This window comes from Lemur catta, chromosome X, assembly GCF_020740605.2.
Source record: "Lemur catta isolate mLemCat1 chromosome X, mLemCat1.pri, whole genome shotgun sequence".
In the NCBI taxonomy this organism is placed as follows: domain Eukaryota; kingdom Metazoa; phylum Chordata; class Mammalia; order Primates; family Lemuridae; genus Lemur; species Lemur catta.
In genome coordinates, this window is record NC_059155.1 from 56,426,434 (window position 1) to 56,444,620 (window position 18,187).

Consider the following 18,187-nt stretch of genomic DNA (forward strand, 5'->3'; position numbering starts at 1 on the left):
TGCTGTCAGTAATTTTTAGAAACAGGTGTGTTGTAACATGTCACTGTGATTTTAATTTGCATTTCCCTAATGGTTAACAATGCCAAACATCTTTTTATGTGCTTATTTGCCATCTACACATTCTTTTTGATGCAATGTCTTTTCATGCCTTTTGCTCATTTTTAATTGTTTTCCTTCTTTTACTGTTGAATCTTGAGAGTTTATATATTTTATGTACAAGCCTTTGTCAGATATATGGCTTGCAAATATTTTCTCCCAGTTTGTAGCTTGTATTTTTATCTTCTTAACAGAGTCTTTTGCAAAGCAAATTCTGAATTTTGAGGAAGTCCCATTTATTGGGACTTTTTTCCTTTTAAGGATTATGGGTTTTATGTCATTTCTAAGAACTTTTCAACAAGTCCTAGGACCTCAAGATTTTCTCCTATGTAACTGTGTAAAAGTTTTATTGTTTTAATTTTTACACTGAAGTCTGTCATCCATTTGGTTTTAAGTTTTGAATGAGGTGTGAGGTTGAGGTTCATTTTGGGCAGGGAGGGGGTCAGAGCTATGGATATCCAATCAGTCTAGGATTAAATGGTGATCTTTCGTACATTGAATTGTTTTCGCACCTTTGTCAAAAATCAGTTGGCCATATTTGGAAGCTATTTCTGAGTTCTCTATTCTATTCCACTGTTCTGTATCTATTCATCTACCAATACCACAGTCTTCATTACTGTATTTGACAGTCTTAAAATTGGGTAGAATGATTTCTCCCCTTTATACTCCTTTTTAAAAAATTATTTTATCTATTGTTCTAGTTCTTTTGTCCTTCCATATATTTTTGGATAATCTTGCCCTATATCTACAAAATATCTTGCTGGGATTTTGACAGGAATTGCACTCAAACTGTGTATCAATTTCAGGATAATTAATATATTTTCTATATTGATTCTTCCAATCCATGAATATGCTCTCTCCATTTATTTTGGTCTTATTAATTTCTTCATTAAAGCTTTATAACTTTTAGTATAGAAATTCTGTACATGTTTTGTTAAATTTATACATGTTTCACTTTTTGAATTATTATAAATGGTATTCTATTTTTAATTTTGGTTTCCAAATGTCCATTGCTGGTACATAGAAATACAATTGATGTTGGTATGTTGCTCCTATGGCCTGTGACCTTGCTCAACTCATTTATTAGTTCTAGAAGTTTTTTTTTTTTTTGTAGATTCTTGGGAATTTTTACATACACTATCATGACCTCTGGAAGTAGTTTTCTTTCTTTCTTTCTGATCTGTGTGGCTTCTATTTTATTTTCTATCTTACTGAGGTGGCTAGAATTTCCAATACTATTTTGTTTTATTTAAAGAAGCAGGCTTAGATTTACCATTTTTAATATTTTTAATATTTATGGTTATATAATTAGACATATTTATGGGGTACATGCAATATTTTGATACATGGATATAATGTGTAATGATCAAATCAGGTAATTGGGATACCCATCTCCTCAAACATTTATCATTTGTGTTGAGAACATTCCAAATCCATTATTTTAGTTGTTTTGAAATACATAACAAATTATGAATCATAGTTGCCCTATTGTGCCAATGAACACTAGATCTTATTCCTACCATCTAACTGTATTTCTGTACCCACTAACCAATCCCTTGTTATCTTCCCCTCCCCACTACCCTTCCCAGCCTCTGATAACAATCATTCTACTCTCTACCTCCATGAGATCAACTCTTTTACTTCCCACATATGAGTGAGAACATGTCATATTTGTCTTTCTGTGCACAGTTTATTTCACTTAACCCCAGTTCCATCCATGTGTTGCAAATGACAGGATTTCATTCTTTATGGCTAAATAATATTCCATTGTGTATATGTACCACATTTTCTTTATCCATTCATCTGTGGATGGACACTTAGGTTGATTCCATATCTTGGCTATTGTGAACAGTGCTGTAATAAACATGGGAGTGCAGCTATCTCTTTGATATACTGATTTCCCTTCTTTTGGACCTATCTCTCACCATATACAAAAATCCAATCATAATGAATTAAAGACTTAAATCTAAGACCTGAAACTATGAAACTACTAGAAGAAAATATTGGAGAAATGCTCTAGGACATTTGTCTGGACAAAGAGTTTTTGAGTAAGACCTCAAAAACACAGGCAACCAAATCAAAAATGGACAAATGGGATCACATCATGCTAAAAGGAAAGAATCAACAAAATTAAGAGACAACCTACAGAATGGGAGAAATTATTTGCAAACTATTCAACTGACATGGCATTAATAACCAGAATATATAAGGAACTCAAACAACTCAATAGCACCCCTCCCCAAATAATCCAATTAAAAATGGCCAAAAGATCTGAACAGACATTTCTCAAAAGACATACAAGTGGCCAACAGGTATATAAAAGATGCTCAATGTCACTAATCGTTAGAGAAATGCAAATCACAACCACAATAAGATATCACTCACCCTAGTTAAAATGGCTTTTATTCAGTCTCTCACCATTAAGTATGATGCTAGCTGAAGCTTTAATGTAGATTTCTTTCTATAAAATTGAGGAAGTTACCCTCTATTACTGGGTTGCTCTAATACTTGTTTCTTCTGCAAATGTCTTGATTTCCTCTTCATTATTGAAGGATATTTTCATTGGGTACAATTCTGGGTTCACAGTTCTTTTCTTGTAGCACTTGAAAAATGCCGTGGCCTCCATGGTATCTAATGAGAGATCTGCTGTCACTGCTTTGGTATTCCCCATAGGTAAAGTATCATGTCTCTCTTTGGTGGCTTTCAAGATTTTTTTCCTATCTTTAGCTTTTAGAAGTTTGAAAATGACATATCTTGTGTAGGGTTTGCTCAGATTCTTGAATCCTTGAATCTGTGGGATTGTTCTTTTTTTCTTCCCAAATTTAGGAAATTTTTAGCCATTCTATCTATCTCTGAACACTTTTTCAGTCAGAGAGACTTCAGTCAGAGGGACTCTTCTGTGACTACAACACATATTTAAATTTTTTAAATAATCCAAGTGCCTAAAGCTGTTTATTTTTATTTTTCAGTCTATTTTGTCTTCCTTTGCTCAGAATGGATAATTTCTATTGTTCTATCTTCAAGTTCACTGATTCATTATGTTATCTTTATTTTGCTATTGAGCTCATCTACTGAGGTTTGACTTTTTTAAAGTTCATTTATTGATTTTTTTTGGTTTTTAAGTTTCCTATTAATTCTTCCTTATATCTCTATTTCTTTTTGAGATTTTCTATTTCTTCGCCAAGGCTTTTAATTTTTTCATTTGTTCTAAGCAGGTTCACAATTACTCACTGAAACATTTTTAGGACGACTGTTTAAAATCCTTTGTCAGATGATTCAAGTACCTGTGTGATCTTGATGTTGGTGTGTGTGGATGTCTTTCATCATTCAGGTTGTGATTATTACAGTTCTCACTATAACAAGTGATTTTCAATTGAATCCTGGATACTTTGCATATCTTATTTAAATCTTCTGTTTTACCACATGTGGGTAGAAGTCCACATCCCCCACTTAGCCTCTACTGAAACCTGGGGAAGAGGGGCTCCCTATTACTGTGGGCTAAGTGAGAGTTCCAGCTCCATATTAAGCTTTTACCAATACCACTCTGGAATAGACTTGGGTGCCTACTTACTTCTCTCCAAATGGCCCCCAGTGAGACCACTGGTGGATGGGTGTCATTGTTACTGTTAGGTGGTGATAAAAATCTTGATTGTTCATTAGGCGCCCTCTTGATACCATACCATTGGTTAGGGGGAGGACAACCTCATTATCACCCATTAGGGGTGGAGCTCCAGGCTCCCCACAAGGCCGCTGCTAACACTGAGGGGACTGGGCTATTCCCACTCTCCATTCACTCTATCACTCTGTCAGGGAATTGTAGATCTCATTACAGGCTGGTAAGAGTGGAAGTCTAGGATCTCTAACTGGCCTTTGCTGGTGGGAGTGAGGCCACTGTCTTTCCTCTGCTGTTTAAAGGCTAGAATAGGGCAGTTATTATCTAAATTTTTTTTGTCTTGCTAGGCTGTGTGTTCTTTGGATAGAGAGAAAGTAGACTTATGTTGGTTTATTGTTTCTGTTTGCACCCTTTAGTATTTCCAGTTTGCCAGCTTCTCTAGGAAACTTACCTCCACGTTGTTCCTTGGGCTCAAAGTTCCCTAGAGAATATATCTTCTCCTCTTCAGCTTTCAAGGTCTTCTTATGTTTGGTTTATATATTATGTCCAGGAATGAAAGGTAAAAATACATCTATACCATTTGCCCCTTCCTTCTGGAAGCAGAAGTCCTCAACTCTAGTGTTTTTTTTTTTAAATCATTGTGATTTCCTAATGGATAATCATACTATAAGGAAAATAAATAATTTTATCACTTCTCTTACAATATATATAGCACTTATTTTGTTGTCCTGCCTTATATGATTTGTGAAAACATCAAGAACACTATTGAGTAATAATATCAGTAACATCCCTTTCTTTTTTCTGAAAAGTCTTTACCATTTCACCTATCAGAATGATTATCACTTTTCTATAGTTTTAAAAAAATCATATTTAATAGTTTCTTTCTTTCCCTATTTTACTTTGTGTTATTCATAACGCCTCTCTCTGCCTTATTCCCTAATATAATCCATCACTTATTCCCGTTGATTCTACCATTTTAAGTACATTTTTATTCCATTTTATTCTCTTTTTCTCACTTTTTCACCATTGTGTTAGATGGGAGCATGGAGAGATGGAAAAATGGAGAAAGAAGAGTCAAGTAGAAAAGAGGGGATGAAGAGGTAGAGAGAGAGGAAGAAAAGAAAGAAGAAAATAGGAATAAGAGAAAGGATAAATGAAAATAGCAGTTGGAAGTAAATGGAATTAGGAAGATAAGGAAAAATAAGTATGAGTGGAGAAATAATAGGTACTAAGTTGAAGTTGAAAAGCAGAAGGAAAGAGAATAAGGAAGTAGGATATAGAAGGGAGAAGAGAACATAGGATGGAGGGGTGTGAGAGGGAGGCAGGAGTAGATAGAGGAGTGCTATGGACAGAATGTTTGCGTCCCTACCAAATTCAGATGTTGAAGCCTAAACTCCCAATGTGACGGTATTCGGAGATGGAGCTTTTCGGGGGTAATCAGGTCATGAGGGTGGAGCCTTCATGATGGGATTAGTGTCCTTATAAGAAGAGACAGGAGAACGCTTGCTTCCTCTCTCCCTGTTCTCCACCTTGTGAAGACACAGTGAGAAGATGGCCATCGGCAAACCAGGAAGAAGAGGGCCCTTATCATACACCAGATCTGCCAGTGCCTTGGTCTTGGACTTTTCAGGATCTAGAACTGTGAGAAGTAAATTTCTGTAGTTTCAGCCACCCAGTCTATGGTACTCTGTTATAGCAGCCCAAAATGACTAAGACAAGGAGTTAAAGAGTAGATGAAGAGGAAGGGAAAATAAACAAGGAGAAAGGAGAAAAAGAGAAAGGAGGGAGTAGAGGAAATATTAGTAACTAGGGAGAAAAGAGAAGTGTTTAAAGAAAGAGAGATGGGGACAGGAAGAAGAAGAAATAAAGTGAAATCACATCTCACTAGTGACAATGATTTCATTCTGCAGAGAAGAATGCTGAACGTTAGTTCTCCTTTCCTCTCCTCAAATACCTAGTTCCCTTTATATTGCTACCCACCAAAATGCCAGATGTCATTTCTCACATGTTTCTCTGGCCTTGAGGTAAGACCACCATGGTTTTCAACTAAAAGAGTCACATACCCCATGTTTTCAGTAGATAAATTTGTTTGGGATACTCAGTATTTTTCACATACTTTATGCTGCTGAGTGTTCAGCAGGTATGAATATCATATGACAAACTCAGGTGTGTAGGAAATGTAAGTTTTTTTTCTCTGCAACTCAACATAAATTTGATGTCAAGTTTCCATTCTACTGAGTGGTTGAAACTTAATCTCCAGCAGTATGGAGTCTCTCTCATCCTTTGCTTTGGGGCTGTGTCTAATTTCTGGGGATCTTAAATAGTGTCAAAACATCAGGATAGGTAATATCTGTTTAGTATCATATATCCACGCTGGCATTTGTGTTGTATTTGTTCACCACTGTCTGTCCAAGACAGGCAGTTGTTCAGTTGAGCTTCATTCTTTATTGCAAAGCCCATTTGGGTCCAACTCTCTCTGTGGGTATCATATAGCACTCATATACATAGGTAATATTCTGCTGCTCCTACCATGCTGGGGCCTGTTAATCTCTGTGAGGCTGTCTTTCTCCCACATATACATACTCCCATGATACCCCGAAATAAGGGAAACCATGTGAGAAGGCCTAAGGCTCAGAATGCCTATAGACACCACATGGACATTTCTATTTTGCAGTCTTTTCTTCTGTCCTTACCAAGGAAGTGAGACACAAGGCTACATTGCTTGAGGTTCTTATAAATCTATCTGGGGTTTCTTCCTATCCCTGGAATAAGGGGCTTAGGGTTTCTCTCTTTTTTTTCAGGAACCTACAGTATCTATGGATTTCCTTATTCCTCTATGCTTTTCTTCCCTGAAGAATCAATGTGAGGCACCAATAGCAAGATAAAAAGCTGGACAAACCAAAAACCAATGACTTCCCTGAAATCTTGAGGGACAGGAAAATCTACAATCATATATTCATAGATGAACATCAGAAGAGAGAATGGAGAAGAAATATCAAGTTAATAATGGCTAAGAATTTTCCAAAATTAATGATAGACACCAACTTGTAGATCCAAGCAGCTCAGAGAACACCAGATATCTTACTTATATATAATGAAACAAGGATAAGAATTATATCAGCCTTTTTGTCAGAAACCATGCAAGCAAGAAGAGTGAAGTATTTAAACTGTTAAAAGACCCACCAACCTAGATTTCTACATATAGAAAAAGATCCAAAAGTTAAGGAGAAGCAAAAAAAAAAAAAAAAGGATAAACAAAGACTTTTTCAAACAAACAAAATCTGAATGAAATTATCACCAGTAGACCTTCCCTGCAAGAAATGTTAGAAGATTTTATTCAGGCAGAAGGAAAATGATATAGGGCAGAAACTTGGAAGTACATAAAGAAAAAAAGAGCATTGGAGAAAGAATAAATGAAGCTTTTCTTGAAACAGGAAATCAAACCTGCAATTACAAAATATTTTGGGATAATATAATCAAAGGAAATTTATACAATATATCTTTCCATTATTAAATAGCTACGTGCAATTTACAAGAGAAATATCCCAAACGTAAAGTTACAACGAGGATGAAAATAAAAAGATAGAATAAGTTTTGGCACACAAATAATAAACAAAAGAAGATGATGTATAATATTAATATCAGACATAGTACTTCAAGGCAAAACATTATTTGAGATTAAAAATTCACTATATAATGTAAACAGGTTAATATGTAAATCACAATTTAACAGCCATGCAAGAAAAAATAATAAAACCAAAATTATAGCATGAGATTATAACACCCCTTTCTAAGTAAATGACAGAATAATCATATGAAATAATGGTTTCTTCTTGAAGCCTCTGCATTGATAATATATATTAAGGCCCCAAAATAAAGCTTATAATATTTCAAAATTAACACTTCAGAATTCTTAAATCCCTCCTCCATGGTTTCTGGACTGAAGCCAACCTGATTTTATCATCTTCATTTACGTATGTGTAAGAATTTTAAAATGTTTTTAAAGTATGCCTACTAGGTGCTAGGCATCGTGTTAAGTGCTGGGGAAATAATTATGAGCAAAAACACATGTATTATCTGTTTTCAAGGACTGATGGATTTCAGTCCAATGTAAAGAAAACTGAGTCCAGTTGGACTTCCACAATTTTAAGAAACTTTACTGGGTTTTTGGTGCCAATTTGCATCATGAGAGCAGGCAAAGTGACATGTTAAGATTACATCAAATGCATTCTCTCATGGACTTAAATAGATCTTTCTTTGTACTGCACAATTTCCTTCCAGTTAATTCCTCACTCCCACTATCATAGCAACTCACATTCCATTAATAAGCAGATTGCCAGAAGAGACAAGAGGAGGAAGCCTGCAATGTACAGTTTGGGGATGTTTGTTTGATATCTCATCAGATAATCTTACCACGTGGGCTCTTCGTATCTTGTGACATAGACCCTCTTTCATTGGCACTGGAAAATTCTGAAATACACCTCAGTGCTCTGAGAGACTTGGTATATGATTTAGTGCCACATGTGTCCTCAATGTTCAGCATCGATATAAAACTTATAAACCACTAAATTTGAGAATTATGGGGCATGAACACCAATTATAACAGATATGTAGGTGGACCCAGAAAAGTCATCACAAACTTCAACTTATGACATTTCCTGATTTCATTTTATAAAATAAAGATCATTTGAAAAATGTTGGGAAAATGGTCCATACTAACTCCACCATCACACATACACATGCACATGTACAACTGTAATTAACATACTTCATCTGAGACTTGTACATAATCTTCTATCACAATTATTTTGAATAACATTTTCAATGACATAAAAAAGCCTTTGCAAACTTCTTTATAATAACCATGTAATATCCCATCATATAAATTTATCTACTAGACTAAATAACAAAAATGTTTCTATTTATTTTTGTTCATTAGGTTATCATGGTAGTGATTTTTTTCCCCAAAAAAACCTATGTGCATATCTCTTAATTATTTCCTTATGGTATATTATTAGAAATGAAATTACTAGGTCAAAGGGGAATGAACTATTTTAAGGATGTTATTCAATAATACCAAAATGCTTTCCAGAAAGGTTTTTGTCAGCACTAGCAATGCAGAAGAGTTCTCATGTATCCTTGATAGTGCTGAGCATTTGCTTTAAAGATATCCTTGCCAGTTTGATAAAACAGTATTTAATTGATTTAAATTATATTTTTTATTATTAATGAAGGGAACACACTCTCAGTGTTTGTGAGACATTTGTACTTCTGCTATGAGAGTTCTTTGTACATTAAGGATATTAACGTTGTATCTGTCACCGTTTGTTGCAAACATTTTTTTTTTTTTAGTTGGTAGCTTACCTCTTAGTCTTGTTTATAATAAATTCTTGATCTAGGAAAAAGCATAATCCATTACTTTCTTTTCCATTGCATTTCCTTCTTCTTTTTTTTTTTTAAATGCTAGAGATGCCCTTTGCTATTGAAAAGCCAAATAAATACTCCTTCTCCTGGAAAACAATTAAAAAAATGTATATTTAGGCCTAAAATAATATACTTTCTCAGTAATCTACCTTTGAAGACTATGCTCTAAATTTAGACCAATAAAAAAAATCTAAATTACTTAGATGTTCTTAGAGACAGAAGCATACTTCTATTACAATATTAAATAAGAAAATATAAATTTAACAGGATAATGAATGGAACTTGTATAGTTTCCTCAGAATTTTGGCTAAAGCTACACAGCTAAAATAAATAGGCACCAGGTACCTCCACATTCTAAAGAGAGCAAACAAGGAGTTCCAAACACAATCCTATAGGCTTACACAGGGATAGCAGACTAGTCATGCTACTGATATTCATTCCATTTCTTTTCAGCCCAAATGTACGCAAAAGGCTAGAGAGAATTAGAAGAATTTACAGTGTTGTGAGTCCTTGGCTTGGGGAAGAACATTTTCAACTTGAAGGGACGGTGCATGCAACTCCCTCACCAAAGCCATGTAAGGAGGGATGCAAAGGAATCACTTATATAGACTGGGAGAGCCTGCATGGGATAAGAACAGAGAGGAGCATCACATTTTGTGTATTCAACAGTTTCTCTCCAGATTGAAATTTCTGATGATTACTCAGGTTTGGCTTCTTAAAGGCTTTCTCCACTGACTGCATTCCTATGGCTTCAGTATATATTCAACAATAATGAATGTTTGAACTGTGGTTGAAAGACCATCCATGATCACTACATTCATAGGGTTTATCTCTGAATTTAAAAACTCTTCTGAATTCTCTGATGTTAATAAGATCTGAAGCTTGGCTAAAGGCTCTTCAGTGCTCTTTGCCCATGTTTCCTCACCATCATGGCCTTTTTTGGTAATTTATAATCTCTGAAATTGGGCTGAAGGTATGGTAATGTGATCCACATCATTGGCTACCTGTCCTGTGTATGGTTTCATCCCCATGTAGGATAGTATCTGAGATTAGAGCACAATTACTCTAACACTTACTATAGTCTTGGAAGTCCCCTGGCTGGGAATTAATCCTGTGAATATCCATCCCAAGCCTTAAACATTTATCCTTTGAAGGGAAGTTAATCTGCTTTTCTTTTTCTTTTTTTTTTGACACAGAGTCTCACTCTGTGTTGTCTGGACAGGTGTCATGGTGTCAGCCTAGCTCACAGTAACCTCAAACTCCTGGGCTCAAGTGATCCTCCTGTCCCAGCCTCCCGAGTAGCTGGGACTACAGGTGTGTACCATCATGCCTAGCTAATTTTTACTATTTGTAGTAGAGATGGGGTCTTGCTCTTGCTCAGGCTGGTCTTGAACTCCTGACCTCGAGCGATCCTCTCCCTTGGCCTCCCAGGTGCTAGGATTACAGGTGTGAGCCACCATGCCTGGCAAATCTGCTTTCCTAATTTGTCTTTATACTCAAAAGTTTTTAAGGTCGGAGTCACAAGAATTAACCTTGGAACATGGCCACATTCCCTGTGATCCAAATTCTTCCTCAAATCTCTGATTTTGAATACATTCTTTATTCTTAGGCTCTTCTCATCTGATAAAAAAAATTTTAACTGTCACTTATTTCTGATACTTGGCATTAGTGAGACGATCAAACAACTGTAAAGACAAGAACAGAATTATCTCACAGACCTCCACTATATAATTTCCTAAGAGGCAAGCCAGGGACTGACTAGATTTGCCTTCCAACCTGACAAAAACACTAAAAACATGGACAGAAATAAGAAATAATTGTTTTCAAGACACTGAACATCAGGCAATGAAGAACAGTAACCCCTGAGAGATGGGGAAGAAATGAGGTGAGGCCCCACTGCTTGAGAGTTTCCAGTTCATGGAGCAATGAGGGAGAATGCAGTCAGAGTCCAGGGGATTCCTTGAATTGAGGTGACAGATATGAAAGAAATGAAAGACCAAGGTGGCTAGAGTACACAGAATAGAGAACCCCAAAAGAGAGAGCTATAAAGAAAGAACCCTGGAGATCTTGGAAGGATTGCCATTAAGTATTCTGCAGACTACTGATCAGTGAATTTACAAAAGGAAATTACTCAAGGCTGGGGGCAGAAACCTTCTGAAAGGATTAGAGGGAACAAGTCTCAGAAGCTCAAACATGTCTGGAGACCATGCCTATTCTCACCAGCTAGAGTGAAAACCTCATAATTCATGTGGCAAGGGGTATTCATATTGGCCTCGTCTCAGCAGTCAGGGATAATTAGCTTTATGCAAAACACTGCTGTGGTCCTGTCTAACAAATCATAAAAGCAAGACTTGAAAAGATCTACTTCCAAATAAGTACATCTCAGAACAAAGCTCAAGAAGATTTATAGGAATATAAAAATATCTAGCACCAAAAGGCAAAAATTCACTAAAATTTTACCAAAAGCTAAAATTCATAATGCCTGGGATCCAATAAAAAATAACCATGCATGCAAAGAAGCAGGAAAACATAACCCATCATGAGGAGAAAAATCAATCAATCCAAACTGACCGAGAACTTACACAGATGTTGTAATTAGCAGATAAGCACATTAGAAGTTATTACAACTATATTCCATGTATCCAAAAAGCTAGAAGAAAGAATGGTCATGTTAAGTAAAAATATGAGATACATTTAATAAGGTCCAAAAAAATACTGGAGGGAATTAATTACTAAATATTAGTGAACCTGAAGACATAACAATAGAAAATATTCTAAATGAAATAAAATAAATTTTAAAAATGAATAGAGCATTAGTGCTTTTGTTCATGCTGTTTCCTCTTCTGGGAACACTTTTGCCCCATTCCACCTACCCACCCTTCAACCAGTCAGTTCTGAATCTATCTTTTGGTTTCATCTCCATCATTACTTCCTTGTTCCTTTACCTCCCCGACTAGGTCAAAGCCTCTTTAAACCTATTCACAGAACCATATACTTCCCCTCCACAGCACTTATCAGAGTGGCAACTTCACGTATATTTGAGTCTGTGATTAATGTTAGTCTGTCTTCTTCAGAAGACAGTAAGTTCCATGAGGGCAGAGACATGTCCATTTTTGCTTACTATGCTATCCCCAGCATCTCAAACTCTGCCAGTCATACAGTGCCCCTGCACCCTGAGTCACATTTGTATCTCTCACCTCTGGGATTTTGATCTATTGGTTATAGTCTCTCCCCCGTATCTTCAACCTCTCACTCTCTACTGGCTATATCCGACCCAACATCCTTTCTTCCTTACTAGATAAACTCGATTTTCATTATAATTTTCCCAGCTGCAGAGAGTGGTGGCTGTGTGTCATAGTTCTGTCCAATGGGATGTATTTGGAAGCAACTGAGTAGGATTTTGGGGAAACCTCCATATAAGGAGACTAATTCTACTGACAAGGTATTTTGTTCTCTCCTCTTCCTCATTCTTCCTACCTGGAACACAGAAACATTCTTCCTACCTGGAACACAGAAACGATGGCTAGAGTTGCAGCACACATCCTGCAACCAGGAGGCACCTGGAAGATAGGATCTTCATGCCAATGACCATGAAACAAAAAGAAAATATGAGGGGCCAGAGACATTGATAAAATCATGGAAGTCCTGGACTTCCTACCACTGGACTTGTTTCAGGTTAAGAGAAAGATATCCCTAATTATTTTAAACAACTAATTTTCAGGTCTTTGTTACTCATATTCAAATGCAATTCCAAAAACCCATCCCAAAACATGAACTTCTCTCTCTCTCTCTCTCTCTCTCTCTCTCTCTCTCTCTCTCTCTCGTCACACACACACACACAGTCTCTAACACATTATCTCATTCACACATGATTCCCTCTATAACTCATATGATCATGACTGATTTATAAATTATGATCTCCACACATTGTCCCAATTCTCTAAACTATCCCATTCACACTTTACCTATCAATCTCACTAACACACACAGTCCTCTCCTGTACTATCATATATACAGTGTCCTTAGACCCAAACAGATATGGTACCCATGCCACCCACTGTCAAAAATGACTAGCTTTAATCAACTCCCATTATCACAGACACCATCCCCATCACTCACATAGTCACACCCACAGTTACTCAATCCCTATACTATCACAGTGTCTAACCACACCCACCATCATACACACAGCCCATATCTTCACTATGAAACCTGTAGCATCCTCCAAATCTCCTTTCACACATTCTCATTCCATCTCTATATCATGAGATGAAAAAATACTAGATGGAATTAATTACCAAAGATTAGTGAACTTGAAGACATAATGATAGAAAATATTCTAAGTGAAATAAATTTTAAAAATGAATAGAGCATTAGTGCCTTTGTCCACACTGTTTCCTCTTCTGGGAACACTTTCCCCCCATCCTACCCGTCCGCCCTTCAACCAGTACTTATTCACAACCAATATCTATATCATATGGATATGTGTGCTTTCACACACATACTATCTCCATTCCTCACTGACACTCAGAAACTCTTTGCATTTTTCCATCATACACTTTATTCAATAACCCTATTCAGACACTCATGATTTCCACACTTCAAATTATCACACTTTTTCATTCAATATGATCATGCATGCTCATTGTATCCATCTGTCCTCACAAATAGATGCATTTCTCATTTCCCCTCATATTACACACACAGACACACACTAACCCTATCACCTCCATCTTACACCTATCTTGCACTTCACATTATATTTTCTCTATTCCACTCTCCCTCTACATCCTATTACTCAGAATGCCCCACTTACACTTTCACACACACAATGACCCCAGTGTGTTATTACTGTTATATCTTCTTCCTCCCCACTCTCTCACACACAACCATATACACACATATGCACAATTCTCATCTTCCACAGTATCCCATACACTGTGACCATAACTATCACTATCACATATACATTCTGATCTCTTCTTGTCACTGTCACTCACATTGCCCTGTCTTCATTATAACAATGATTTCATACCAACAATGATTTCATACCACCATTACACTGTCCTCATTGCCATCATTATCACACATACTTCCACTATCTCACTGTCACACAATACTCTCCCATCTCTCCATCAAACATAGGACATAGATCATCCAGAATTTTACACTTGTGGTGCCCATCGCCTACAATCTCATTCTCATTTCTTTGCCTCTTCTCTTCTCTCCTCCCCCTCCCTCTCTCTGTCTCACATGCACACACTTTTCTGATGTGTGGATCTTTCATGAACCCAGATATAATAGAGACATTACTCACCTGAAGCCTCATTCCAGAGTTCTAGCAAGTGTTACATGGAGGAACATATCATGCTCAAATGGTATAATGTTTGGCGTTTCCACTTGGTAGACAGTGGTGAATGGATTCCTTTTGGTACATTTGCTTTTAAGAAGCATTTCTTCATGTTTTGTTATAGCACTTAGATGGGCTTTTAAAATGTGCTATCAATATGTCATTAATATGATACTTTGTAGTTGAGGTATTTGTACTGTATTTTAGTGTTCCTAAAATATCCTAATACTTTTTTGGTTACAGCAAAATTGTGATATTTTTGGTCCTGAAGAGATAGACAGGTTCAAGCAAATGGCAATACTGAATATATCACTGAGCTACGTTAGAGGGTACACTTAATCTTTACTTCTCATGTTTCTAAGTGGAAGAACTTCAAATAGACTAACACTCCTGCTTTTCTGCCCACAGGAGGAGGAATGAGTTATGTGACTAGTACGTTTGGAAGAAACATCTGCATATGCTTGGCTTAGGCCCTTGCTCTCTGCTTTTCTGCCAGGGATCTGTGTGCTTGTAGAGAACATGCCATGCAACAAGGGGGCCCACTTTTGGCTTGGAGTCTTGTGGTTTTTCAGCATTGCTGGTGATTGTCTGGGTAAATCTGCTTAATTTGGGGGTTCAGCATTAGGAAGTCTACACTAAAACCATATTCCCTAAAGTTTTATCCATAAGGAAGATGATGTTTTGATCTTCATTTATTTGATTCCTACATCTTTCAATTTCAATTGGTTCTGAACCTAGCCAGGGAAGGGGAGTGTTATTTATTGATCCCTTACAACGCCCACACAATGTACCATTGAAATTGTATAAATTCTCTTTACTGCATTATCCATGTTTTACCACAGAAAGGTTTCTGGATGGAGTTTGTTTCTGATTAGCACTTAAGACAAACACTGGTAAAAATTAAGATCAGGTCTAAACAAGGAAACTATACTGCCACTACCTTAGACTCCTGGTTTCCCTGGACTAGAGATTCAAATTCCAAATGGGTAGAGTAACCATGGTACAGTAGGTGAATGAAAACTATCAGGATGGTGGGGAGCAGGCACCAACCAGATATATCTTCCTTGGCCATACTGATAAGTTCAGGGAGGGCATAACCAAAAGAGCTCTTTCATGGATGGAGTGGCATACCTTTATATGAAATGCTTTAGACATTCATCCAGATGTTATGGAAGCCTTACTAAAAAAGACCGATTATATATTAGCGAGCCATTTCTTAAGGGATAAAAAACACTTTAATAAAAAAAATTAGAATTTGGTAAGACGCTCTTGTTAACAAGTTACGTGGAAATTTATATCAGCCATTTTAGCTCTTTCTTTTTTCTTTTTCTTAGCTAGCTTCGTGCTAGCTTTTGAGCCCTTGCATATAAACTTAAATACTGTGTCTGTTCTCAGTGAAAGAACAATATTTCAGAGTACAATTTGTATCCAAGGTGACTAGGCCCAAATACTGCAATTTTCACAGTTTTATCATAGGACAATCAGTATTGTAAAGAAATGCCAACTATTCTCTGGAAATAAAGCAGTGCTTGGAGTGGAATTCACAAGTGACCTCTTTTGCATAGCAATACCTTTCTTATCTATACATACTTGGTGCTCTAGTGGCACTGACCCCAATATACGTTTTCCAGTCTACATCAGGGCTCACAAAGTAATCATTAATAAAAACAAACATACAAAAATGGTCTCAGCAGTCAAAGAGAAATGAAACAAAACTATTGGACAAGATAAGTGAAAGCATGACTATAAAGTAATAAGAACACCTGAGGAAAGTCAAGTGTAACACACACACAAACACACAAAAATTTTCTGGAGCTCAAAGCTTAAAAAAAAATTCCAATTAAACAATAAAATGAAAAATGATGTCACCAATGAGCCCTGAATTACTGGACTAGAAAATGAAGTGCAAGATTTGTATCAAAGTACTGAGGAAAAAAAATCAAGCAATAGATTTAATGAGGTACAAGATAAGATATTTAGAGGATAGTGCCAAGGGACCTAACATGTGAATATGGGTAGGTGGATGAGGAGTTAAAGGAGAAAAGAGTAAATACTTCAGAGGGAAGGGATTAAGTACTTCAGTAAATGATAAAAGAAAATTTCCCTGAGCTACAGAAAGGGTTGTCTAAACTCCAGACAAGACTGATTCATTTATCCATTCACCCATCATTAATTTATGCATCCACACATTAATTCAATCAACTCATCTAATGAGGACTTATGTATCTAGCACTATTCTAGGTACTTGGGATACATCAGCAAACAAAACAGACAAAACCTCCTGCCTTTGTGGAGCTTGCATTCTAAGACATACTTAGGTAAATTGTGATTAAATTCTTGAACTCAAAGAAAAAAGAAAAAAAATCTTAAAGAGAGGAAGAAACAAAATTCAGCAATCTTTTATGATAAAAACTCTCAAGAAATTAGGTATAAGAGGAATGAATGTATCTGAAAACAATAAAGACCATATATCACAAGCCCACAGCTAACATCATACTCAACAGTGAAAAGTTGAAAGCTTTTCCTCTAAGATCATGAACAGGACAAGGATGCCCACTCTTACCACTTCTATTCAACATAGTACTAGAAGTTCTAGTCAGAGTAATTCGGCAAGAAAAAAATAAAATGCACTCAAATCAGAAAAAAGAAGTAAGATTGTATGTTTGCAGATGATACAATCTTATATTTGGGAAACCCTAAGGACTTCATAAAAAAATGTTAGAACTAAAAAATAAATTTAGTATAGTTTCGCTATGCACTATCAACATAGAAAAACTGGCAGCATTTCTATACACTAACAATAAACAATCCAAAAAGGAAATTAATAAACAACCCCATTTATAATAGTATCAAAAGCAATAAAATATTTAGGAATAAATTTAACCAAGGAGGTAAAAGATCTGTACACTGAAAACTATAAAACAATAATGAAAGAAATTGAAGATACAAATAAATGGAAAGATATCCCCATGTTCGTGGATTAGAATAATCAATATTGTCAAAATTGTCCACACTACTCAAAGTGATCTACAAATTCAATGCAATCCCTACCACAATTCAAATGGCATTTTTCACAGAAATAGAAAAAAAAATCCTAAAATTTGTATGGAACCACAAAAGAGCTCAAATAGCTAAAGTAATCTTGAGCAAGAACAAAGTTGGAGGCATCACACTCCTGATTTCAAATTATATTACAAAGCTACAGTAATCAAACCAGCATGGTACTGGCATAAAAACAGACACATAGATCAATGGAACAGAATAGAAAGCCTAGAAATAAACCCATACATACACAGTCAACTAATCTTTGGCAAAGGTACCAAGAATACACAATGGGGAAAGGACAGTCTCTTCAATAAATGATATTGGAAAAACTGGATATCCACATATAAAAAAATGAAATTAGATTCTTATATACATGTGTGCACACACACACACACACACACACACAAATCAACTCAAAATGGATTAAAGATTTAAATTTAAGACTCGAAACTGTAAAACTCCTAGTAGAAAACAGGGGAAAAATTCCTTGACAGTGGATTTGGCAATGATTTTTTGGTTATGACATCAAAAACACAGGCAACAAAAGCAAAAATAAACAAGTGGGACTACATCAAACTACAAAGTTTCTGCACAACAAAGGCAACAATCAACAAAATGAAAAGTCAACCCACAGATGAAGAAAAAATATACACAAACCA